The sequence below is a fragment of the Morone saxatilis genome, unplaced genomic scaffold (genome assembly GCF_004916995.1).
Source record: "Morone saxatilis isolate NCDOM2014 unplaced genomic scaffold, NCSU_SB_2.0 Contig14, whole genome shotgun sequence".
NCBI lineage: Eukaryota > Metazoa > Chordata > Actinopteri > Moronidae > Morone > Morone saxatilis.
The window spans coordinates 22026479-22032097 of NW_023339696.1; positions in this window are offsets into that span (position 1 = coordinate 22026479).

The window sequence follows — 5619 nt, forward strand, 5'->3', positions numbered from 1 at the left end:
CCAGTAAAATAAAAAGATGAAAACTTCATATGGAAAATAAAAAAATCATAATTTTATATTTTAATCTTTGTTTTATTTTACTGGCAGAAATTAGTTGTTCTCACAAAACTTCATTCAAAAAGTGTTAAATTTAATCTTCCTTTGTTTATTACACTGCTGGTAAAACATCCATAAATATTAACTCGCTGTCTCACAAACTAGTTTCACTTTAATGTTTCACACATTTACACTAAAAATACACATTAAAACCAAACACAAAAGTATAGTTTGACACCGTAATCAGATGTTTGGAGATCACTGGTGAGCTGAAGTAATTCAGACATCAGAACTTCAAGAGACAGAAAATCAGCTCAGTGTTTAATGAACCCTGGAATGGACCGAATACAGTGAAATCATCAGGATCAATATATTAATATAATAACCAGGAGAACCTAAAATGAGCTGATTGTTGAATGGAGTCTGGTAGCAGCTTAAAGAGAAGTAATAACCTGTAATCTAAGTTACTGTTAGATATTAGCTGAGGCGGATTTAACAGAAATAACTGGAGGCTTTTAGGATTCATCACATTTTGCACAGACTTTAACCACGAGAGAAACTAAATGAGCAGATTTTTGAATGCAGTCTGGTGGGAGACGTTACCTCCACGAGTCTCTCCACCAGCTCGTCCTCGGCTCCGAACACCAGCTCCTCCAGCAGCTTCACCGAGGTGTCCTCCGCCCCCAGCACCGACAGCCTCTGCACGTTGGTCCTCCGTACTTTAGCCTCCTGCTCGGGGTTACACTTCGGGGCTCGAGTCCTTTTCTTTCCCGCTGCTTTCTCCTCCGTCGGCGGCAGCTTGATGACGCTGCCCTCCTCCATGTTCCCACAGAAAACTGCTGATTGAAGCTTGAGACCGTCCGTGTCCGTGTCCGTGTCCGTGTCCGTGTTTGTGTTTGTTTGTGTTTGTTTGTGCAACCAGCAGCTTTCACATGTGGACCACACTGTTTTCTTCTTCTTCTGCTTCCGGAAGGCTGACCTCTGAACCCGGAAGAATAACAGCCCGCCCCCTGGTGGTCACCGACAGAAATGCAGCGAGTTCACGAGTTTAATTTAAAATATTTTATTGATTTAATTATACATTTCTGTCATATTTCAAGAAGTTATTATTGAAATAAAATAATTATTATATTTATTTATTGTAGATGTGATCGCACTTTATTTCTACACTATCTCTAATTATTGATTTTCTAACCTTTAGTGACAGATTGATTTTCACTCTGTTTTGATCAGATTGTATTGATCAGTTAATGAAAGGACTTCAATGTGAACAATTACACGGAGTCAGAAAGTGAAGAGAGGAGTTTATTTCAGACGGCTGCAGTTAAAATACAGAGAGCAGTAAGAGAGAGAGCATGCTGTTAAACTGGGATCCAACCATCAGTCCCAGTTTGAGTCTAAAGCTACTATCATCACTACAGTTAGAGTCAGTCCTCCAGCACAGGAAATAAGTCACTTTATTAACATTTATTAACATGTTTCTGTTCCTTTTAGAAGCTTTTTTACAATTCACGTTGAACAAGATTCACAGCAAACAGTTTGTAAGGCAAACAGACGAGCGAGGGGGGGCAGGACTTCCTGTCGCAGTTAAAAATGCATCGTTACCTCTACTGCACATGTGCAACTGCAGCGTGAAATACTGGAGAGGAAGAAGAGCTACACTTCTTCTCTGGACTTCAAACATTTACTGGAAAGGTAATTTCTGCAAAGTTGAAGCTAAAAACATAAAAATAGCAGATTTTTGAAAAGAGTCTGGTGGTGAACAAAGACAAAGGAGCCAGACTGACCAGAAAAAACTGAAGATTATTAGCAGTTGTTTTATTTTGCTCTAAGACACATCATGTTCCCCCACTTGTAACAGAACGTTAAATTAGCAGATTTTTGAATGGAGTCTGGTGAGACGTTAACGGCATCTTCAAAATAAAAATGTGCTCTGGTGTCACATCGAATATAAAATAATATGATTCAGAGAAAAAGTCACTACATAAAGTCAAAACTTAATGAGAATAAAGTTGTGTGAGAGTTATAATACTGAGATGGTTACCAATACATCATTAATCTATAATGGAAGAAAAGTACATTTATCAATTCATTAAACAAAAATATTTTCCACTAAATATTCAAAAATGTAACTTTTAAAAAGCTGTAAATCTTCTTTTCTGTACGTATTTTAATACGTTTTATTCCTGAATTTTAACTTTCATATAGTTTTTTGTGTATTTTGTGTCGTTTACTTCGTCCTCACATTTTCATTAACTCAACAAACAAACAAACAACGGTGCGAGCAGACCGGAGGTTGATGGAAGAACGTGGATAAAGTCGTAGTTTTATGATCTGACAGCAGAGACGAAACATCTTTAACTGTGACTGAAGATCAGAAAATAATCAATAACATTAATCAGCTGCGACGTCACAAAATTGATATTTGTTGTTTTTAACATTTGGCCAAAATGAGAAAAACAGGAAATGATTAGAAACTGTGGGGATGTGGCACTGAGACAGGAAATTAATAATTAATGAATCATTGAATCTGCTTCAGATTTATTAAGACACGTAGCAATGATTATACGACTGAATTAAGATTTAAAACAAGTCAATATCACGACAATAAAGTTGTAATTTAAATTTTAGTAAAAGTCTTAATATCACAAAAATCATGTTTGTAGAAAAGGATTTATAAACGTAATCAAATTAAGACGTATTTTCATAATAAAAATAATACTTTGAGATGAAGTCGCAATAAAAAGAAATAAGTTTTATGCAGATGACATCTTATTATTTCTATTACAATAATACATTAATTCTTTCTTGTAAAATAAACAATAATAAAACTTGTAATACTGATTAATAAAGTCACTTCTCAGTTTTTATGGCTTTATTTTTATTTTTCCTTCACTCATGACATGTGATTCTGAGAATAAACTCGTCTAATTTTGAGAATAAAGTTGTAATTTGTTCCGATATCATGAAAATGAAGTCAGAATTTAAAGTCATTAAAGTCAAAATAATAAAGTTGTAATTTTATGAGAAAAAAACACAAATTCTAACTACAATAATTAAATTATGACTTTTTGGTGAAACATTACAACTTATTCTCATAATATTGGACATTTTTACACATTATGACATTTCAAAATTACTATTATAATTGTAATAACCTACAATAATATATTGTGATATGACTTTATTGTAAATACAACTTCATTCTCATATTGTTTTACTTCAGTGATTAAAATCACAAATATTCTAATAAAACTGATTATTGTATGATTCATCAAATTTGTGACTTTTTATTTGTATCTTCTCAACGTTTGTTAATTTTATTCCATAACTTTCTAATATTGTCATTTTATTCTGAAATACTTTTTACTTGTTAAATTACAACTATTTTTGTTTCTTATTTTGTAATTTTACCACTTTTTTACTTTTAAAATTACAACTTTCTTTCATGAGTCTTTAACTCACAACATGACTTTATTTTCAATAACTGAAACTTTGTACTCATAAAGTTATGAAGCTGTTCAATAAAAACACGTTGAATTATGGGTAATTACGTAACCCTGCGAGTAGAAACTGGAAGCATCATGCTGACGAAACACAAAACGCTCAAATAAAGACGACATGCAACAAGTTCAGTTTGTAGTTAGAGGAAGAAAGAAAGGAAGGAGGCATAGACGAGTCCTTGCTGCAGGCGGAAGACTTCCTGTTTGACTGTGATTGTCTGTCCCTTTAGCCCCCCCCCCCCAATCACACCCCCTTGGTGATACGAGGAAGACAAACTTACTCTGATGCTCCTGAAGCTGGGAACGGAGAAACAGATGTTATTACAGCCGGGACGACGTCTGAAACCTGATAAATACTGTATGATCATCATGTATCATCAGCCACACTGTCCTGGTCGATGTTAGAAGGATGTGACACGAGTTGTATTTGGAGCGGGCCAGTACTGGGAACCGATGTGGAACATCCGACACAGCTCCGCGGAGGTCGAGTCTTTAATGTGCCAAAGATGGGACAACAATGAGAACTCCACCTGAAAATCACTGACTCCTCTGCTGCAGGCGGTCGGCGGGATCGTCTGTTTCGTGTCTTTACAGGCGACAGAGTCCACATGTGTTCCGTGTTTGGTGTAGCTGGGTCAGGATGGACCAGTACTGCAAGCCCTTGGCATTGACTTACTCGTGTGCTCCGGGGGGCGCCCTGCTCCGAGCGCCTTGCACCTTGGACGAGAATGCAAACAGGTGAGAGAGACAGTCAAGGGATGGGCGGTTTTAACCGACTGGAGTTTTAAAGCGGTTACTGTAATGAATGTCTGCTTACACTTGCCTCTGATGGCCCGATGGCCAGGTCCATCTCTCGTCACCACACGTTGGACAGCACTCAATCCTGTCAAGGCCACCTTCATCGAAATGTCGCTCTTATCGCTTCGATTGGTGATCTAGAGAGGTAGATGGAAGCAGATGGTTTGAAGAACCAGAGGGCGGGGGGGCAGGAGCAATGGAATGGCAGAGCGCAGGTGTTGTAAATGTTAACATTATCCGGAAAGGAGCGGGACCCATTCGTCTCCATGTACTGATAAGCTTACAGAGAATGATCTTCACCAGGTTCTGTAAGGCTCGCCCACGCACCTGGAAAACACATTCTTCAGTTACAGCATCGCAGTCGCAGTGAACACGGGGGAGAGGGGCGGAGAGCGCGGCGTTAACTCAACTCTGGATTGTCGGGACCACTGTTTAGCTTCACAGACGACTGCATGCATGAAGTGTCTCTCCGTCTGAAACAGAAAAACAGTTTATCAAACATCACCGCATATATTAATACAGAGAGGGATCCAGAGGGGTACAGGAGGGGGTTGATGGGACTCTCTGGGGGACAGGAAGTGCGTCTGTACTCCTTGTCGAAGTTGGCTTATGGTGAATCCAGGGAGTTGAGCAGAGCGTTTGGTCGCTGCCAGTTTGACGTTGTTACTAGGGCTCCTCCTTCCTCATGACCACTGGATTGATGGCTGTCAGGTCTGGTTGGGCGTTTTCCTGCAGCTAGCTCTGGTCCTGAAGGCACCGCAGCCAGGAAACACCATAGATGGGTCTCCTTGTGCTCAAGAAGCTGTATCTACATCGGACTCAGACTTATAATAAATAAATCGATTTGAGGGAACTGGAGAAGGTCGTCGATGACTCGTAATGTCCTGGCAGATGTATTCCGATGGCCTCCAGCGTGGACTCACTTCATGGTGCTCGGGTGCTGGAGGGAGCTGTGACGTTGGCCCACCAGCTGCGGGATCAGGCTCGGGCCACTAGGTTAACTGGGGAATCTTCTGGCAGTCCGTCTCGGCGCGCCACTGCGACGCCGAGCTGGGCCGGTAGCGTCTCCGTGCCACGAGTCTGTAAAACCTGAGGGACAGAGAGAGAGGAGACGGTGGGAAGCAGGAGACACGGCGTTACGCAATTAAACGCTCCGCCACTCAGAGGAACTTACGTAAGTTCTTGACTTCGCGCGCGAGCGTTGGCGTCGTGCCAGCCATCTCCTGCTGGTCTGCGTCTTTATCAGTCGGGGGTTCTAATTGGATCGTCAGAGAGTTTTTCA